Source organism: Cylas formicarius, unplaced genomic scaffold (assembly GCF_029955315.1).
Source record: "Cylas formicarius isolate icCylForm1 unplaced genomic scaffold, icCylForm1.1 PGA_scaffold_6__28_contigs__length_40554024, whole genome shotgun sequence".
Classification (NCBI taxonomy): domain Eukaryota; kingdom Metazoa; phylum Arthropoda; class Insecta; order Coleoptera; family Brentidae; genus Cylas; species Cylas formicarius.
This window is the reverse complement of record NW_026844347.1, coordinates 8,723,465-8,744,766: the sequence shown is the minus strand read 5'-3', so window position 1 is coordinate 8,744,766 and position 21,302 is coordinate 8,723,465. Positions and strand designations below refer to the sequence as shown.

Here is a 21,302-nt window from a genome sequence, read left to right as displayed (position 1 = left end):
CAAAATATGAAGCAAATTCATTTGAAATGAAGTCTTGGTTATACCTCTCCCGTGGTATCTCTAATTACAGGAAGGGATATCTTAGACGATACGTGTTGTCTGACATAAGAATAAAACGCTTTGGGCCGATTGAGGAGGTCATTTTCGAATGCTGACTTCGCCTCTCTAATCTCCAAGGATAAACTATTAGAAACTCTTCTGTGCAAAGCATAATCGGAAGCAGAGCCAGAGGCCTTAAATCTACGCCACAGAGCTCTCTTATGTTTTATTTGTTTGAACAGATGTCCAGTTAACCAAGGTTTCTCAGAATTGAACTTAACAAAATAAGTTTTGGAGCTTGTGAATATGTAATAATCCAGAGTAGACAAAAAATATGTCCACGCAAAGTTCCATGTATGGTGGGAAAGGTCTGCAGCTAATCTTGCATAATTTGTCCTGCATAACATTTTGCGATTATTGACCTGCTTGGGATAACATAAGGCTTGAATACAAAACTCAATAACGACATGATCAGATTTTCCAATTGGAGAATCAAGCTCCAATTTGTCAAGTAAATTGGGATCCGGAGTAATTACAAGATCAAGAGTTGACGGAGCGTCGTTCTCTCGGAAGCGCGTGTGTTCTTCAACAAGTTGACTAAGATTACAATCTGACAAAAAATCTAGGAACATGTATTCCATGGAAGTGGGGACAAAGTCGTTTAAAGTAACAGGCCAGGATATTCTTGGGAAATTAAAGTCGCCAGCAATAACAGGGTTGACGGAATTTGTAACAAAATTGTTCATGGATTGTAATAGCTGAAGATTAGAATCATTATCAGTATCGCTCGGCGAAGTTTCAGCAATAAGAATCCACCCGAGTCTTAGTTACACGCAAAAACTAATCAGAGCAACAGCACCGACGTCCGCACGCGTAGTGGCAAATCGATTAGTTGGTTTTCATTAATTTTGAGGCGTTTGGTAGAAGATAATTTAGACGGCACCTCAAGCGCCTAAATATCCATTGTGAAGCTTACCAAATCTTTATGAGAAAAAGTCTAGGCTATTTAGAATTTCACCTAAACTTTTACAACAGGGAACAGGATGCAAAAGTACGCCATTTAATTATTTTCATCAGATAAAGGACCATGGTTAAAAGAAATATCACTGAAAATACTATACATCTCTGTAGATTAATATTAATAACAATAATGCCTAATTGTCCTTACTACAAATTATACATGCCAGAACAAATATACAGAAGCACCCTTGCACAGGTTCCTTCCAAAGGTGCTGTTGAAGCAAACTAAACCTAAGAAATTAACATTAATAGCACAACAGAAGGCATAAAATAAAGAAACGAGAAATACTAAGAAAGGAAGAGGAGAGAAAGATGTTTTGTTACGGGAAATGTAAGGATGGAAAAATTTCTGCCCCTGCCTAATCCGATATATTAGCCGTGCATAAAAATCTTGAACTTCCGTATTCTGATAATATCGACAGAAAGTTTCACATTTTTGAGCCACGAGCTATGTCTGAACAGTTATCGTGAACCGCCATTTGACGAATAACGATACTAGTGACAAGAAAGCCTCTCCAAAGCAAATGTATTTTAGGATTTATATTGAGGTACCACGATGAATCATATCGTATAATATCACATAATCAAACATAACTAGAACAGTATCATTATTCTAACCTTACCAGTCAAAGTTGCCACACTACTGTAGCCTTATCAAAATCCAGACTGCTTACAGGAAATAATGTTATAGTGTTAAATATGGGAGAATTTGTAACTGCTTTACTTTTTTGACAATTTATGAAAGTACCGGCAATATTGAAGTGGACAGCAAGTGGCTATACTCAATTGGATTATTAATTTTGGGCAATGGGATAAAATCTCTAAGTCTCCCTCTTTAGTCCATTTCCCTAAGAAGGGATTAGTGACTATGATGCTCTTGAAGCAGTGCTTATGGTTTCATGAAGACCATGGCCGATAAGATCCCTGGTTTGATCTATCCATCTTTTGGGTGACCTTCCGCGCGGCCGTCTTCCTTCTACTTTTCCTTCGACTATTAGTAGTTGCAGCGAGTCCGTTCTTCTTGCAATATGGCCAATGAATGTTAGAAAGCTTCAATTTATCGTTTTTGACAGATTTAGTTCAGTATTTAGTTCTTGAAGAACGGACTCATTTGTACGGTGGGTCGTCCAGGGTATCCATAACAGCCGTCTGTACGCCCATATTTCAAAGTCCTTGCATCGCTCATCTTGATCGTCCAGGTTTCAGCTCCATAAGTGGCAATCGGGAACACAAGTGAACTCAACAATCTTAGTTTGGTGTTTTTAGTGATGGCTGTATCTCTCCAAATCTTACTTAACTTAGTTAAAGCTGTTCGAGCTACTGCAATTCTTCGCTTTATTTCACCTTCACATGCACCGCTATTGTCAATTAAGGATCTCAAGTACAGGTACTTATTAACCACATTGAACCCAGCTATATGTTTAATGTGGGGTTGGTTCTGGTTTTGCCGGTCTACAATGATGACAAATTCTGCACTAGTTTCCTGGAGACGGTGCATAATAAATTCCATTTCTTCTACACTGGATGTTATGATTAGTGTGACGTCGGCATATCTCAGACTGTTGACTTTTCTTCCCCCTACAGATATGCCATCCTGCCAGTTATCCAGAATGTCCCGCATTATGTATTCGGTGTATATGTTGAACAGTAAGGGCGAGAGAACACATCCCTGTCTGACACCCATCATCGCTTGAAACCTGTTTGATGTGACACCGTTGATTCTTATCAGACCGTAATTATGTTCACAGAGCTGTCGGATAAGTATTATTAAGTGGTCAGGGACCCCATTTCATTGAGTATTTGCCACAATTTTGGCCATCTTACCAAGTCGAAGGCCTTGGAGAAGTCGACAACACAGAGGAACATTATTATTTTAAATTCTCTAGCTTTCTCAATTAGTTGTCGTACGTTTCCTATTTGTTCTCTCGTTCCCTTACCCGGCATAAAGCCGGTTTGTTCTTCTGCAATCTGGGGTAGTAGATATGGTCTAAGTCTGTTATTAAAGATCTGTAGGAGAATTTTGCATGCATGGGGTATTAATGCAATCATGCGGTAGTTATTGCAGTCTGCTGGGTTACCCTTTTTATACAGTGGCATATAAAGTGAGCCGCACCATTCGCCTGGCCAAACTCCTGCCTTCCACACCCGATTACATATAAAATGTAAAACATCAACTACTGGCTATCCTATTGACTTTAGTATCTCTCCAGCTATGCCATCTATGCCTGGACATTTATTGTTTTTGAGGCTCTTTGGGGCGCGTTAAACCTCCGATTTAAGAATCCCGGGTTCGTATTCAGTAAGTGTAGAATGGTTTACATTGAATTATAAAAGGACAACAATATATATTTAACTTTTCAAAGAAACTTCCACAGGCTACAGTAATGCTATCTACATAACTGGAACGGTAGAATTGGTCTCATCCCATTAACAACGTCATCCTGAATATAATCCTGAATAACTGTTACCTGATCTAAATCCGGACTGCTTATATGGAACAATCTGATTAAGTGTGACTGTTTTACTTCCTCGCCGATTTATCAAAGTACCGGTAAAATTGAAATGGATATGAAGTATGACTTTTTAAGGCAACATTTAAATAAATAAGTAACAAATGGAATTAAAAAAGAATAATAAAGAGAAATTGGGGTAATACTTAACTTAACACGTAATGTATACAAAAGTTTCAGAAACAGTTTCCTCAAATGTTAGTAAATGAAAAATTTGTATCAATGAAAGAATTATTGTTAAAAAAATGTAATAGCTCATTATTAGGCATAAAATTATTTCCTATTATGAAAGCGACGGAGAAGTTTTCATTGGCAGTATCTGAATCTGCGATTCACTGGACAATATTGCATTTCACATCCCTCAAAAACCAAGTAACACGACCAATAAAAAAAGTAATATCTAGATGAAATCGGGACAGGCAATTTCGCGTACGGTTGGAATTTAACAAATAGCCCCACCAAAGGTATCAAACAATGAATTTGGGTCATTAGCCGGCATAACACCGACGGCAACTAATGATTTATGATGTATTCCTGGCTTCAATGCTAAGCGGTTTTCCAAAGTATAAATGGTTTAAAATTTTATGTGCGTGCTGTCAGAGGCAATAAAGTTTGCAGAATGTTCAATTTCGATTCCACGCGATATGCAAGGTTTTATGTTTTGGATGTTCTTTTCTGATTTAGTTTTAGCAAATTGAGAAATGATTCACAAATGATCGGCTCATTTGTAATTCCGATCACCAACAAATTGACATTGACTCCACACACAGAAGTCATTTATTTTTTTTCAGAACTTAATAAATAAAAAAATCTGTTTTGAGAATAAATTCTTTTATGCTATATTAAGAATAATATTTTTGAACGTGTAGTAAACTATTATTCACATGTGATGATGTGTGATGATTTTTTTCCCTTTTCTAATTTTTGTCAAAATTTGGACTGTTCGAACATAAGTAAAAAACAATTAACAGTTAATGCATGAATTTGTCATCTTAAATTTAAATATATTTTTATTACTAATATTGCTGTATTAAATTCCCGCTAATTTGGAACATAGAGCTCCAGGAGCTACAGCAGTTACTATTCAAAATCAACTACAAACCTAGATTCCGTGTGCCTTAACGTAGCATTTCTGGGCCATTGCTTTTTTAAATTTATTTAACTCAATTACTCTGACTGAACTAAGATGTTAACAAGAAGCATGGACGTACTGAATCTATTGAATCTGTCAGACCAGCAATTCATGATGATAAAAACTTGGTTTCGCATCGCATCACAGTATACTTTTAGACAATAAAAAGGTGATCCAAGTGTGCACGTATTTGTGCAATGGACATATCCGCTGAAACACTCTCAAAGACTGAATTTTTTCTTAAATACAGATGGCAGTGCAGGGCATACACATTACAACATATAATATAATGTAATAATAATAAATTACAATCATAATGATGATCATAAATTTGATTTCAGAATATCTTGTTCCTATGAAGATGAGATTCAATTATAGCAATATACTCTTTCAAAATCCATGCCTATCCTCCATCAGATTTTGTAGACAATTAAGACTAATTCAAAGGAAACATCTGAATTGAGTACAAATATGAAATATCAGATATTAAACCTGATGATTATCGCTTAACTACTCATACATTTCAAATGACAATGATTGAGGGAACCAAATTTTCTCTTATTCGCAATTGATCAACGCACGTACCGCAACGTAGGTTCCGTGGAGCAAGTCATAAAATTATAAAAAACTTGATTATGTCAATGACGTTACCAATAGATAAAAGTATATGAACAATATACAATATACAATATATATATATATATATATATATATATATATATATATATATATATATATATATATATATATATATATATATATATATATATATATATATATATACAATATAAAAGGTTAAAAAAGGACTTAAGTTGACATGTCTAAACAAGGATACGGTGTCTGGAGCTCTATTTTCAGAAAACACTTAATGTCAAATACCGCATATGGGTATCTAGTCCTGTTTCCGAGTTATTGGATGTTTTTCGAAAATGTGCATTTGAAAAAATCGATGTAACATTTTTGTTAGGAAAAATTGAGTGTTTCGATAAAAATATATCCAAAGCAACTGTTTTGCATAATTAAATATAATCTTTTAAAGCTAATAGCTAATTAGGTATCAACCGGAAAATTGACTAGTCCATTAAATTCTGTTTTTAAAAAAAGGCTGTGTAAATATTTTCATCGAAACAAACTTTCCCTAACAAAAAAGACACATGGATTTTTACGAAAAACATATGTAGGACTCGATCAAGGTTTTCTGTGTGTATAATGTCATCCACAGTACGACATGACAACTCTAGACCGAACAACTATTCAACTACCAGAAATTATAAAGGCTATGCCTTTTCTACGCAGCTAGGCAGTTTTAAGTTAAATTTAGGAACAAATATACAAGTTGTCTCACTCGAGATCCTACCACAACCCCCACCCCCATTTCCTCTGCTGCACTTGGGAGGCGAAATCCGTACACGTTATCTTCTACTATGGGATTGTGGACGATCAAAACATTATAGAAACTTCAAATGACCTAGAGAACAAGGTTCTCGCGTATGTAACTGCTTGCTTTAAAAAAATATATAGGCAAATGTAAAAATACTATTTCAAAACAGTTCCATTGGTTGGTTCCCGTCTGTCGCCCATTTCATATTATTATTTAGAAATTACTTTTCAAATATAATATTTGAGGCTTTATTTTATACATGAAAAGCTCAATTTTTTAGTCGTTGCTTTGCTGGAAAATAGAGCTATTATTATTATTCTTATTGTTATTTTTTTCTCTCATAGGTTTAACCTGAATGGTAAGCAGTGAGACGTCGATCCAGAATCAAGAAGCTCCGTTTTACGATAGCATTATAAATCTTTTATCCACCTACAAATACTCTCCTTACTATGCTACAAGATGACCGATTATTGTAACTGTATGTATATGCCCTCTTGCAACTCTAATCATCTTAGACTGCCATGCAGGGTTTTATTTCATTCAGCTGTTGCACCTATGATAATCGGAACAACGCTAACTCTGGTCATCTTCCACATTTTATCGATCTCATCCGCTAATGGTAAGTATTTATTCATATTTTCAGCATGTGTCTTTTGTAGATTTCCGGGACGGGTATAGACACCTAAAATTAAATCCTTCATAGAAGACAATAAATCTTTACTGATTATTTTCGACTTGCTTGACTAGCAAATTTTGGTCTACTATTAACACAAACAAAACAATTGAATTTACCACAGTAAATGGACAATTATCTGAGACATAAGCTCTAGAGAACTTCCATTAGAGACATATAATTTTCTTCCTTTAGGGAAACAAGTTCTGGCATTTCACAGGGGAGCGTCTTGCGGAAGATTTTCTGCATATTTATTTTTCATGTCCAGAAATGTCGGAATTTGTACTGCGACGATTGGCAAATGAAATTTTAATTTAAAAAAAAAAAGTTTTAAACGCTTTTACCTTAACAAATTGATGATCTTGGTAAATAAATGCAGTTAAGACGGAGGTACTGTGCATCGGGGAGGGCCAGCAAAGCTTACAGATGGTAACCCTTCATAATTTTACAATGAGCCGCGTAACTCTAGAGTGATCGGATTCAGTTAGGAGTTGAGGGTGAGATTCTGACCTAACATTCAATACACATTTAATCATACAATAAAAGCAACCTATTATATCTTTATATCAATATAAGTACAAACTAGATCTGGATATCAGTTTTACTATGAGTATGTGCCTAGACATAATAATATAAAATTACACCAAACCGCATATGCGAAGTGTGTTCAAAAAGTAAGAAAAGTAAGACTTTTAAGTTTTATCAAAAAGTATTTATTCTTTTATGAAATTGAATGTTGCCCCCTTCAAAATAATCCACTAGATATAATACGCTTGTGCTATTATTTTTCCAATGCTTGAACCACTTCTGGTAAGTACTTTCTGGTATAGGCTTAAGTTCTTCCAGCGATTTTTTCTGTATCTCTTCAATCAATCGTTCCAAACCTCCGTCTTTTCATGAGGTTCTTGAGTTATGGGAAAAGGAAAAAATAGCAGGGGGCCATATCCGATGAATATGGAGGCTGAAGCATGATTGTAGTTTTGTTTTTGGCCAAAATGTAAGATACAAGCAACGATGAGATCGGGTGCATTATCGTAATGCAAAATCAATGAATTGTTTCCCCACAATTTTGCATAACTTCTAGCTACTTTACATTTATTGACCGTATGACCTTGTGGTAAGAACTCTTGATGTACTGCGCGACGATAGTCAAAGAAAGCAGTAAGCCAAACCTTGTCATTTGATCCAACTTGACGTGCTTTTTTCGGTTCTGGCGATTCAGGGTTCTTTAATTGGGATGCCTGGGCTTTGGTTTCGACGTCACAATTCCGAGATACCGACGTCTCCAGTCACTTCTCTAATAGTGGTTCGACGACTTTTCAACACCATTTGTTTCACTTCTTCAATGTTTTTCACATGCCGTTGTCAAAATTTGAAGTGTTTTGCAGCACTGAAATAAATTTATGGCAAATTCTTTTTTCCATTTTTTTAACCGCAGAAAATTGCCGGGCACGCAAACACCGCTAACGCTTGCTTCTGTCTAACAATAAAAAAAGGAAACCTGCAAACTGGCTGAAACTGTAAGAATATGTTAGGGACATAGAAACCAACATAATAAGATAAAAATATCGAATATCGAATGTACATAGCCCGCCCGCCCAATTACAAAAGTTACCTAACTTTTTGAACCCACCTCGTATTCGTTTTGCAATGATCGTTAAATGCAATGATCACCATTCAATTGTATATCTCTTTTATCAGTTTTTCAGGTAATTAACAATAATAAACCAAAATATTAAACCAATCGGCATAGAAAAAGTTCTGAAAAGGATTGGTACCTCTCAATTTTAAACCTCTAAATTTACAGAATCATTTTCTTATATAGGGACTTCCTAACTGAATAGAATGTTACCCTATCTGTCTTTCTATATTTGTAGTTTAAAAAAATGTGTAAGAGATCAATTCAATTGTGTTTGTACTACTATCTATCAGAAAAATTATATTTTCATTTGCGAACAAGCCGCTTATAATGTGTGTCACACATATTTTTAACGTTTATTATAAAATACTGCACACGAAGATTCGCAGTAACAACTTGGAGTTGCACGTTACGTTAACTCGTTTTACATGTTTAAAGTATGCGCGCGGTCACGCGAATGTGACGGTATTTTTTAAGCAAAACGTGCTGTTGCGGACACAGGACACGTGTAAAATATTTGTCGATGGCCGCACGAAATACGCCGAAACAGTTCATTAAGGGTTTACTACGATGTGAATTATTAACGAACCGCAGTGAAAAAATAAAGAACTATCATAAATAATCATAAAATGATCAAAAATTGTATCAAGTGTATGTTACTAATAAGAAAACAACCTTAAGGTAGCTATTTCACTGGATAACAACTCGTATCATTAAATCATTACCAATTGGACACATCTCCATTTCTGAAATATTTCCTACTAAATGAAAGGAGGAGCGAATGGATCTTTTATCCAGAAACAACAAAGGAGATTTTTGAATTTCGTCTGAAGAAATGATAAGAAATGATAAAAAACTTTTTCAATACTCCAGAACGGCACAATCCACATTCCACGTAAAGTGCTCCATAACATCTTGCTAATACTTAAGGGTGTGATTCCGTAAATAATGTTAAAAAATAATACTCACGTTTTCTTGGATTTTGGTGTCCGCTACCGCAAAATATAGAAACACTTTTTTTAGGTAAAATTTTTCTTCTTCTGCACGGCTTGCGCCAGGGTAAGCATGAAACTGAAGATTGTTATCTAAAGTATGATTTTTTCAAAAATAAGTTGTAAAAAAGATGATTCATTTTAAACTCAGTCTATTTGGGATCTACTTAATAATTTGGGTTTAAACGTGATACATTAGTAGAATTGCTTCCTGTCCCTTCTTAAATTCATAACCCGTTTTGCTAAGAAATGACTTGCGAAAATATTTAGTATCCCCTTACCTACCCCCTGACCTACATTGTAAGTTTTTTTTAAATCATTCAAGGAATCACACCCTTAAGGATCAGCATCTTATTATCAAAACACCCTGTATATTAAGGAATATAAAAAATCACATTTTTAAGCAGTGAAATTGTCGTAAGAGTATATCACCAAAGAATATTTATAATGTTAAGTTAAATAGTTTTTTATAAACAGATACTTTTGGTCATAGTTGTTCGACATCATTAAAGATGTAAGTATACTGCTGCAGCACTTTTAGTATCAATATGCAATGACGGAGATATAATAAAATAAGATTCGTTTGTTTCATTCATCTCCACCCACACTTTTAAAAACGTCAGAATATTCAAAGACGACAAAATTTCAGGCTAGTTGTACGAATATAAGATTTATAAGAATTCGCAAGGACTTGTTGTTACGAAGTCGTGAGTAGAAATTTTCGTACAAATTCTTATTCAAAATAAACGCCGCACAAGTGTTAAGGGAACAAAAGGAAGGAAATGTGTCCATCGCTTCGAATTTGCTCTAGGCGCTCGCAGAGGAACAAGCTGCCAAACGTTTTCGTATGTAATATTACTTATATATTTATTATTACTTTTCTTTCTCTAGTTACATTTTCATTCTATGAAATGTAATAATTGAAGTGTAAATTATATTTTACACTTTTTAATCTAAAATTCCCAATTATACACCGATCATTTCCGGTATTTTTTATATTTATTTAATGAATTTTTGTGTACAAACAATTTTTCTCATATTTCTCATCTCCCCATTGCTATCACTATTACACGAACATATATCTGTCTCTATTTGTATTTCCACATTATTATATCTTTTATATTTCAAGTGGAAATTTGATGTTGGACCATTTTTATCTTCCTTTCTGATTCTGTCTGGAATACTTTACTACGATGTGCTCTGACAAATAGAAATGCTGATTACTGCTCCATTTTTAAAATTGTGTCCATGTTCGGTAAGCCTTCTGCAGATTCATAATTAGACGGTAGCAAAACAGCACATTTCAGAAGTCAAAAGAAGACGAAATTCTGGTCTTTCATTAATTTTATTCAAATGTAATCTAGGTACACGGTGTAGTATATATGTTGAGATTAAAGCATATCTTTTGTCAAGTTGCCTGTCTCAAACTAGTTTTGCGGTGGTCTATATTATGTTATATGCTTCTCGTTAGTTAACCTAAAAGATATGGCGACATTTTCAACGAATTTGGTTTGTTGGTTTTGTACCTAGTCGCAATCTTATATCAATTATAATACGTGCCTTGAAATCAACTAAGTAACTTTTAATAGTAGAAGCAGCACAAACATTCTTAACCGTTAATACGGGTAGTAGTACTTAATTAATATTTCTATTCTAAGAAAGCAAGACTAGGTAATGAAATTACTTAAAAGGTAGAGCCCCGACAGGGTGGTCATGTAATGTAAAAAAATAATTAATTTAGTAAGTTTCGCTGCTTAAATGATCCCGAAATGAAAATTCATGACACTGTAGTGGAAAAAGTTTTCTTTTCCTTCATAAAATAACAGCAGGTGTACGAGCCCAGAAAACAAATTTCTTTTTTCATTAAAGAACGCTGCGAAAGCGGGATTAAATTTACTTAATGTATTGAGTTTAATGAGGCGCGACGGAGCAGATTTCCTAACAAAAAATGGCGAATATAACTTCGTTTTCGCGTCTCTGTGCAAGCTTTGAAGAAACCTTAGTTTTCTTTAAAATTCTTCATACAAGGTGTCTGCAAAAAAGTTACTCTCTGAAAAGTTCATATGGTAGCTTTCGATAATGATTATAAAAATTATAACACTTTTTTGTCTAACAGACAAATTTTGTCCAATTACAAGACAATATTTTCGACACAGGTAAAACTCAATTAAAAATACTTAGATATACATAGAGTGCAAGCAAAAAAGGATTGGATTGATAGTAGGGGATTGGAAAACTCAAAAACTAGGTAAATTTATGCAGTAAAAATATTTTGTTAAAGCATTTTTAGAGAAATTTTCCGTAAAAATCTTATGTCTAGTTTGCCGTTTACACACATACACATTGATTGCAAATTTTCTTTTTTATTTTTAAACCAAATTTGACTTGCACCCTTAATGTAAAAGTCCCTCAACTCCCTACGACCTTAAGAAAATGTCCTCAACCTTATGTCTTCAGTTTTTTTGCAAATTTTGCAATTAAATAAAACTAAAGGAGGGTGTGTTTTAACGTTTTTTTTTATGGTCTTAAATTATTAGCTTTTTAAATTCTCAGAAAACTTTAAACACAATAAGTTTGAGGACATTTTATCAAGGTCATTGGTATTAAGGGTTTATGGTCTAAAAATACAAAAGATTATTAGTAGGAAAGTGTTTTTAATGAGGTGTTAATCGGCCAATCCAAACCTCAAAGAAAAATTTGTTAAAAATAAAATTGACACCTTTTAATTCCGTTATTTTCAGTTTTTTAAACATAAGCTATATGAACTTTAATGTTAATTTTTCTAGTTGAATCGCCCTCTAAATGTTTTGCTTGTCATTTTCAAACAGCCTGTATATTCACAAATCAGGGACGTTAAAGCAGTCTCCAAAATTTTTGCTTTTAGGAGGAAAATAGTAATTCCATAAATAAATAAATAACAAATAAAAAATACAATGTTTTTTTGTTGGATTTTGACTTTTACAGTGTTTATTCATTTGTTTGTTTATTTCCATTTTTTTATTTTAAAGGATGTAAAAAAATTCACTCATAATCTACACAGAATTGATGTGAAATTAAAAATTAAAAAAAAAAGATTAATAATTACACTAAGAATTAAGAACATTTTACAACTAGGAATTTTATAAATGGAGAATTACAAAACAATGTTTTCAATACGTATTTCCAATGATGTTGGGAGAAATATAGACCCGCGTCTTGATGGTTTTAGGATCAGGTCCATAGTTCCAGCTTTTTCAAACTAATTAAACGACGCGTACGATCTTATAAGTATGTCAAGTTATAAATTACCGAACATACTACTAATTACTACAGATCAATACTCCAAGGACCTTGGTTAATCATTGCTTTATCGTATATTAAACAAAACTAGGCACACACATGTTCGTGATTTATTTTAACAAACTGGTTTTGTATTTTACACCTAGAAACTTTTATACCTACTCTTGCTACTAGTTAAGGTTTTACTATGTTTAATTAGGATTCAAAATACTGCTCATGGTTATCGTAATCGTGGATACTTAGCCCTATTTTAATAATTGCATTAGTGTATATATTACTACATATTACTATAGATTTAATAATAATAACAATAATAATAATAATAATATTAATAACAGGTAAAGTAATCGAACACTCCACTCCATTACTAATCGTTTGTTCTATTTCAAAATTTTCCTCATTTTAGATGGAGTTCACAGATACAAACAGTGCTAGATTTATACACTAAAATGCAAATAAAATATAAATTAACCACACGAAGGAGAAAATCATGCGACAAAGCGAAAAAAAAGTTGTACACATCGTCCTTCAAAAGCATATGAAATATTATCGAAGAAATAATCCGTTCCTTCGAAACAATTATAACCGATATAAATAAATAATTAATTTGTCGAATATCAACCCATAAAGATGGTGCTATTTTTATATGATCGATTAATAAATATTCGTCTCTAATATTTGAACTGAGGTGGCTTTTACTTGATGAACATCCATTTATCAAAATAAATAGGAACTAAAAGTTCAGATTTCACGAAATTATATATTTTGACATGACAATTGTTTCGACAACACCGTGTCTTTATCAAATTTTCTAATATTTTATCTAATATTTACTTTTCCACTTTCATTTTCTATAAATTTTTGAAATTAAATATTATCTAGACCGAGCGTTTATTTACGTGTTTAATGCTTACTTAGACTTTTATATTATATCTACAATCAGCTACAATCAGAAAACACGAGAGCGCCAAGTAAATCTATCTAATGGGCCAATATAAATTCAGCTGCCAAATTTGCCAATTTTGTTCAAATCAAATCGCGTGTCTAGCTCCGCTGATCACCGAGGCTGGGTCCATTTTGTCAATATTATTACGCATGAGAAAATCAAATGTCAAATTGTTTATGCTAAACAATTAATAATTAGAACGTTTTGAAATATGGAATACTTTTAATTTTTAAAATTAATTTATAGATAAATATCTAATACTCTAAGATCCATAGAAAACGAAATAAAAAATACCTAAATTTATTTAAATTCTTGAAAGTTGACACTACAATATTTACACTTTTTTATAAATATAAAATATCACTTTTGCAAACAGATATTTTTCTAATGCTCTCTGTTGCCTTTCACGGTGGATGGCACCTTAATAATAATTGTTTACGGAGAACGAGACACAGGAATATCCCGAAAATTTAATTCTTTAGTTTTTCTGACATGTTCTGTCGATATAGGATATTTTCAGAGCTGTAACTTTATGATGAATGAATGAATATACTATGAAAAGCTGACCCCAGAAAGTGACATCGGCTTTGTACTATGCTGTTTAAATTCTACTGCCACTGAAAAAAAAATCAAAAGGACCATTTTCAACTGTGCATTACTTCAAAACTGTTTTAGATATAAATCACACCTAAGTATAGCGCTATATAGACCTTATATCAAGCTTTCAACAAGTTCAAAGCACAAGCAACCAAATTTTTAGAACAATCTTATGTCCTCGTTTCCTCAAATTTCTATAAAATTATCTTACACAGATTATACAAAGATTAAATAAGACTTTTACAATCTAATATTTTCAACCGGAGCGACGGAAACAAACAAATGGGGTATGTTGTGTGGGTCAGTTAATATTTCAACCGGAGTATCTCAGCGTTCGATTCTGGTTTCATTATTCTTTATATTATTTATTAATCCTAATATTCTATTTACAGCTTTGGCAGATTGTGTTTTGCCTTTAATTTCGGATAATTCTCAATGCAATAACTTGATTAATTTTATCAATATTTGGTTCAGTGATCATTCTCTTTAAATAAACTTTACCTAAATTGTTGAATTGGACTAGAATATTAAATTCGCTGATAAAATTGCTAAATAAAAACACTGTGATTACCTAATACCAAAAGTAAACTCTCGAAGTTATATTCTGGGACAATTAAAATTAGTGCCTAAAATCCAACTTTTATTCAAATTTTATTCGATAAAACTAAAATATATGCATATAATCAATTCTACCAACCAACGAAAAATCCGAGAATCTATAGAAATCTATAAGCAAACATTATATAAGCAGTTACAGACTTGAATGAAAACCAGTTTCAGTTAAGTTCTGAAGAAGTCAACAGTGTGACTTGGCGATACGTCAGCAAGTTCGCATTAGGAATCCAGAAGTTTTGTAAATAATATTAAGTACTAGAAGTAGTTCAAAACTCCTCACAAACATTTGAAAATCAAAATTGACATTCCATTGTCCTCGAAATGTATTGCTATTAGTTTTTAATAATTTACAAAACAACATTAGGAGTTGCAAATTTTTAAAGTATTTCAAAGTTATGTTAGAGACTTTTTATTAGAAACAACTTTCTAACGTGTTGAAGATTATTTCCAAATTGTATCACAATCCTGACTGATCTGAGTGACTTTTAATATACAATGTATTATTGTCGATGAAAATAAACGTATTGTATGTATGTATAATGTATTGTGTTATAGTCATGTATTATAGTGATGTCTTCCCCATCACTGCCAGTCTAGCACAACAATTCACCCCACACTCTCATATTTTTGGAGTAAAGTATTTAATTTAGTAATTTTCGTTAGTTACAAATATATTTCAGGATTTTCCGCGTTACGGAAACCAAATGGGATATTTTGCATGTCAGAACCGAAAGCATCCGTAAAACCGGATTAAATGAGGGTTGCTTTTAATAAAAATGTTTCTACAAACATGATTACGATTTCCCTCTTTGATTGTTGACAACAGTCTTTCTCAAGTTACTTTATCAAGCGGACAAAACGGAATATTGTGTTTTTGAAGATGAAATCGGGAACGTCTTTTTGTATTATGGGAATTTAGCAAAAAGAAAGTCAAACGAAATTAACGAGCAAACAAAGTTCGACTCTTATTTTCTTTGTTTCACAATCTGCGTCGAAACGGAAACGAATTTTAATTAGCAATTGATAACTTTTTATCACGAAGAAACGTAGGTGACGGATGTCTGATTATAATTTAACATGCCATCTACAGGGCTTCTCGAAAGCAGCGTAAAAAAAAGATTGAATATTGAAAATGAATATTAAAATTTTAAGTTTCCAGTATAATTTGTGAGGCGGAACTAAAGGTATCTATATTTGTAAAAGGTAAAGATTTCGAAATGGGTCTATGGATTCTTGATGTCCGGATTCATGTTTATTTTCGACAGCTGCTAATAAGCTAATGAGGTCCTTTTAGTTGATTGTTTTTTTGTCTTGTCTTTAAAATGTTTCAAACGGAATTTTGTTTCTCATGGATGGAAGATATTGGGAAGTTTTTGGACAAGTGGAAGTCTAGTTTTAGAATTGTATTTCCTAAAAACTTTTTAATTGTGGTCAGTAATGTTCTGAATGTAAGGAAGGACCACAGTGGCAAGTGTGAGTACTATTTGGGAGGTTGTGAAGAAGTGTAGTTTGTAATGGAACGATTAATATCTCCAATGTGGAAATCATTAGAAAGAAGAGTAGATGTTTGCCGTTTTAATTCTGGATCCGGTGATTCAGCATTAAACATTTTTTCGGCTATTTAAACCAGAGAATTCATAATCGATAGTTTTTGAGCAGGATGGTGATGTGACAATGCAATAAGGTATAGCTCTGTGTGTCTGAAAACTGAATGAACCAATGTTCTTAACCATGAGACCAAATCACAAAAGTAACATCAACATCCATAGTTTTAGTCTTAGATAAAAACTGACGAAGGCTTTCTTATCCAAACTTTCCATAAATATATTCTCAATGACTGGTAATAATGGAGAACCCACGAAACCCCGATAGTTTTTCATAAATTTGGCAGTAAGAAAAGACAAATTTTTCCATTAATATGGGAGATTCAGGAACATTAATAAAGAGGCGGTTTCAATCTAATACTCGTATAATGTTATAATTGTTTAATTAAATAAAAGGAAGTAAATACGAAATTATCAGTTTCCGCTGTAAAGGCTTTCAATTTGGAAACTAGACATTTTGCTCAGGAATAGTTTGGAGAAGCAATGGTGCAAACAATATGTCGAAGGGTTTAACCTGGTTTGTCAATTTTAGGGAGCCGTAGAGAGCAGGAATTTGATAGTCGCGAGAGGTGACAAATTTTTTCACGGATTCAAATAGAGAAGAAACTTTAATAGGCGATTTATGGTTGCATCGATAATGATCTTTCTTAAGTGGAAAATAGGGTCCGTTTGTAAGAATGCAAACCAGTTCCAGTTAAGCTCCGACGAAGCTCACATGATGATCGGTAAAACATCAGTAAGTTTGATTCATCAACAATCAAAGCGGGAGGACTTAATTTTATAAATAATATTCACAGTATACACTTGTTTACGATCGTGAAAAAAGGTTCCGCTCAATTTCGGTGTCGGTCATAGGCGTAGGTGAACTTTGTGCAATAATATTATATTTTGTCACAAGAACGCAGCGAGTACTTAATAAACGATTGACCTAAAAAGTGCATCAAATGTGTTGCATATTATAATTTCTCTAATGCCATTAGTTTTTACGTACATTTTTCAAGCCGTGTGTAATATCTCGGAAATGTCCGAAGTGACCCACAGCTGTAAGTAACGAAACTAACGTTCCACTGGTTATTTTAGAGAAGGGATTAGAAAAAATATATTTTTGGTTCCTATTAAGTTAAAATTCAACTGACTGTTCAATTAACTGTCAGTTAAGTAGCGGTTGGTTAAACTTATTGATTTGAACTGCTTTTGCGAAAAAATCATAAATTAATGCATTGGAATAATAAGACTATTTACAATTTCAATATCAGAGAAGAATATTAGTGGTGTCTTTTTCCAACTTCTGCATCCAAATACTAAATAGTTTGAACAGTATACGAGAGTTGTAGCGCTCAGCTCAGATTTTCGTCGCCAGATGTCACCCCTAATAGGAGTAGGGGGTAGTTTTTGTGTTAGTGCTTCTTAGCAATTTTTTCCCCCTGTACGTCGCCGGACCGAGATTATTAGGTCACCGAAGTCGCGCATATTCTATGTAAATAAAGGTGGTATGGATATCCCTTTTCACCATCCCCCAACCCCCGGGGGGAGATCTTGAGATAGCAAATTTACAGATTCACAACCAACCAAAAAAAATATAGTTTGACCAGTGTACGAGAGATGTCGTGCATTAATAACTCAGATTTTGGGAGACAACTCTCGAATCTGTAAATCTCAAGATCCTAGGGACGGGGGGCTTTGATGATCTTATTAAGATTAAGATTCTATTAAGATTATCTCATTTCTCTCGTGAAGAAATATAATAAAATAATACTGGAAAACAAAAAAACAAATCAGCAGCTATTCGGACCAGGACTAGTTTAGAGGAATGTAAAAAATTAGAGAACAAAATATGAACATATAAAAATGTATAGTTATCTCCTTCAAAAACAAAGTAAAAAAGCTGGTAAGAAAAACAATAGGTCCAGCTGAAACTCAAAAAAAAAGTCCAGGCACACCAGTAAACCTTCTCGATGAAGGCACTAAAAGTATACTTCGAATAAAAGTTCACTCTTTTTATTTCAAAAAAGAAATACGCAGACTGGATAAGATTTTAATGGAGCTTGGCTAGGATGCTAGTACAACGTTCATAAATAACTGCGTCGGTTGTTGATGAATCAAACTTGCTGTTGTCTCGATTCACTGATTCTCATACTGGTGGCTTGAATCGCCGTTAATATTTTTTGGTTGCTTATATATTTCTATAGATTCTAGGAGTTTTCGTTGGTAGAAAAATTGATTATATCCAAGAATTTTAGTTTTATCGAATAAAATTTGGTTTCGTGATTGTGTTCGGCAACTGCTGACGAGTTGATATTTTTCGTCTGCTCTGTTCAATGTATTTTTTGCCGCATATGCATGAAATGCTGTAAACTCCTGCTGTCTCAAACGGAATTTTGTTTTAACGGAGCGAAGATGTTGGAACATTTTTGGACAAGTTGTAATTCTGATTTTTCGAAAACTGGTCATTGATGTTTTGAAAAGACAACAGTGGTAAGTGTGGGGTTGCTTTACGACTCTTTATAAGGTTGTGGTAAAGTGTATTTTGTGATGAAGCGCCTAATATCTCTAATTTGGAAATTATTAGAGAGAAAAACAGATATAAGGTGTTTTGATTATAGGTTCAGTAACGCGGATTGAGATAGTCTTACGGTTCTGTGAACAAGAGAGTTGATAACCGAAGATTTTTGAGCCGGTTGATGATGTGATAAGGTATACGTGTCCGTAGGTATTCCTTAAACACAATGACCTAATGTTAGGTCTGATTTTCTATCATTAGTTTCGAGCAGAATGCGAGCCAGTTTCAGTTAAGCCAACAAGATGATTGGCGAAACGTCAGCAAGTTGGATTGATCAACACCCGACGCAGGAGAAATCTAGAAGTTTTATTAATAGTAATCTTGTACTTTTTCGTCAAGCAAATTTCGCGATAAAAGTACCATCATTCAAGGAATCCATGCTTATATTATTTACTGTAGTAACAACATTGCATTCATTGATGGTAATGTAGTTATCACTAATTCATTTTACCTGGAATCATTCTCAGTTTGATTAAATGCCTGAAATCGCTTACCGTAAAACAAATAAAATAGATTTTCCATAATGGTTATTGGACCGTTATTTTAATACCCATTAAGTAAATGTTCCGTTTTCTTTTCCAATTTCTAGAATGCGTCATTATTTAATCTACATTTACAGACAATATAATTAGAATTAATGCAAATTGGATGGAACAAATAAATTTTCAGAACAATACATTTTCAGGTCAATGTTTATATATACTTTTGCTTCAGAACAAAGGGTGTAGTTAAGCTAACCAAAACTATGTCAAAAAAAAATACACGACTTGCAATGCTATTTCAAAAATATGCTTGTTTTGGGATGCAGAACCACTATTGCTATAACTACTCATAAATTTAATAATGAAATTGTATCACATAATGGGGAAAACTGAAAGAATTTGAAAACATCAAATCTGATTTTTTTTAAGCGGAATATCCACATTTCTATTATATGCTGTGTGTCCTATGAAGAATTTGTATTTTTCTTTTGTTGTTATGTTGATGGCTTGAATAAAATAAAGCAATTTAAATGGAAAATACTATTGTGGAGACTTCAAATAGCAAAAGAAAGAAATAGGCAGATTCTAAAGATGCTTAATTTGTATTTTCAAAATTAAATTTTTCGTACCACATATTTTATTTCTGGATTAAACGAATTAACTAATAATTATCTAAAAAAAAAACATTGAATTAAACCCATCCTTATTTTATTTTGTTAAATAACTTTATAGGAAGAATTTAATGGTTTTAATGTAATAATTTCACAACTAAAAGTTTACAAATTATCAACCAAAAAATCTATTTTTTTTTATCATACACTTTGCATGTTTTTATATCATTGCAAAGAACTTTAAAATTACCTTTCCAAAAATTTTGCATACTTGATATTTTGCTCGAGTTTCCTTGGAGAAGTATTGAAATTTGAACAAGTAGGCTGTAGACAATACCAGCGTAACACAAAATACGAATGCGTGGCCAAATTCTGATTTTGATTGGAGAGACGCTAGTTTACTAGTCTAAATTTCAAGTAAATTTCATAAAATCAACAGGAAATTCATATTTCGTTAAATATTTCTATGAACCGCTTGCATCACTTTTCTGGTACTATTTACTATCATCAACATCGTAAAATTATTTTTAACTCGTAACAGGAAGATCATGTATAGCTTATTAGTCACCTATTCTCAAAATATTGAAATAGAATGTGTGGCAGTCTTCCCAAAATGTTTTTAAGAAAAATGTTTTCTTTCAAAATATTGGTCGATATGCAAATTGTTTGCTGTCTCTACGTGCTTCTCGGCTTTCCATTATTATAGCCGATACATCCGAAGCCTATTTGTTGAAAACTCTTGAGTATAATATCAAATATGTCCTATATTTGGAAAGGTAATTTCCAGTGTATAAAAATCAATTTTTTTGTTGATAACTAAGTAACTATTAGTTTTAAATATTTTGTATTGAAACACGGAAAAATTTTTTTAATTCAATTTACCATTAAATGTTACATAAAAATTGAGATAAAGACAGATAAAAGTACTCAATCCGACTCACCCCGTACAAGGGAATTATTTACACTGATATTAAAAACACAAAAAACACACATGCAGCTTGATATGGTTTTCAAAATATCTATCGCGTATGCAATGTTGTAGAGTTATACACGATTCTAGATACAAGATACAAGATATTCATTATTCTAAGATTAAGTAAGTATAGGAGTAAGAATAATATGAAAAATAATTTTTAAGAAAATCTACTATTTACAATACAACTTTCTTCTTTACAATACTTCTTTCTTCTATTTCAGAAGTGATATTATGACTTGCTACGAA

At 32.9% G+C, this 21,302-nt stretch overlaps 1 protein-coding gene and 1 long non-coding RNA gene across 4 annotated transcripts in view; one reads left to right on the top strand and one right to left on the bottom strand.

Moving 5' to 3' along the window:
- Positions 1-21,302, bottom strand: part of LOC132702911 (lachesin-like) — a 513,947-nt gene that overhangs the window by 362,639 nt on the left and 130,006 nt on the right. The window lies entirely within an intron of this gene.
- On the top strand, positions 18,731-19,429 carry LOC132702790 (uncharacterized). The gene is made up of 3 exons (XR_009618966.1): positions 18,731-18,902; positions 19,031-19,121; positions 19,189-19,429. It is a non-coding gene; the product is annotated as an uncharacterized LOC132702790 (long non-coding RNA).